The 1,188-nt window shown below is 34.4% G+C and overlaps 1 non-coding gene across 1 annotated transcript; it reads right to left on the reverse strand.

Moving 5' to 3' along the window:
• Positions 1–676: 676 nt before the first annotated feature.
• Positions 677–779, reverse strand: LOC129513192 (U6 spliceosomal RNA). Its single transcript, XR_008665173.1, has one exon. It is a non-coding gene; the product is annotated as a U6 spliceosomal RNA (small nuclear RNA).
• Positions 780–1,188: the final 409 nt, after the last annotated feature.

Raw genomic sequence — 1,188 nt, forward strand, 5'->3', positions numbered from 1 at the left:
ATTAGAACTCTTTTCCCTCAGCACAGCTATGAATATAATGTCATCTTCACTAATAACAACAGATACAGAAGCAGTTGCCTAACTCTTTCTTCCTTGCATTTATATTTGTTCTTTTGGAAACATTTGGCATGGTTTCATAACATTAGTTTATACAAAAATATACTAGTCAATTTAAAGAATGCAAACTAGGGCTTCTTAGAAATTCATCATTGCAGAGCTTGAAGAAACCTCAAAAATCACATAACTCCTTGAAAAAACTTGTATTCAATGTCATATCATTAAAGTCCCAGATTTCTGAGATGCTTGGCAGCTCATCATTTGAGCATCTGCCTTCAGTTGATACCTGGGTGGCTCAGCGGTTGAGTGTCTACCTTTTGTTCAGGGCGTGATCCCAGGTCCAGGGATCAAGTCCCACATCCGCCTCCCTGCAAGAAGCCTGCTTTCTCTCTCTATGTCTCTTCCTCTCCGTGTGTGTCTCTCATAAATAAACAAATAAATAAAATCCTTTAAAATAAAGTACATATTTCTATGCCATCATAAGTAAAAGAATCAAATAATTTTCTTCATTTGTCACCACAGATTAAAAAAGAAAACCTCATCTTTTGTAATATCTGTGAGGGAGCCACCAATGTGGGAGATAACAAATTTGTTTTCTTATCTCTGTACAGGCACTTTTTTTTTAAGGTAACACTTCACAAATTTGTGTCTCATCCTTGTGCAGAAGCCATGCCAGTCTCCTTGTATAGTTCCAATTTCACTATTTGTGCTGAAGTGAGTGCCGAACTGGCACATTTTAGTTGTGTGACCTTTAGCAATTCATTTGATCCACAGACCTCCAGCTACAAACATGGAACTGAATTAAATCATTTCATAGATTCTATTCAGCTAAAAATAGAACAGGAACACTGAAACTTTGGAACAGGGGAATAGGGAATTTCAACTTGATAAATTTTAGAATGGTAAATTTGGATTTGAAAAATTAGATATTGATTTTATTTATTCCTCCAAATATTTAATTGATATATTTATGAATAAAGTACTGTGACTCAGGTCCATTGAATGAATAAATAAATTAGTTCTGGTTCTTAGTAAAGACAGAAAAAAGCAGAAAGAAATATATAAAGATAGAGGCAACTGTTAATGACATATGACTTTAAAACAATAAAATTATCATCCTCCTCCAAGCCA

Source organism: Nyctereutes procyonoides, unplaced genomic scaffold (assembly GCF_905146905.1).
Source record: "Nyctereutes procyonoides isolate TBG_1078 unplaced genomic scaffold, NYPRO_anot_genome, whole genome shotgun sequence".
Taxonomy (NCBI): Eukaryota; Metazoa; Chordata; class Mammalia; order Carnivora; family Canidae; genus Nyctereutes; species Nyctereutes procyonoides.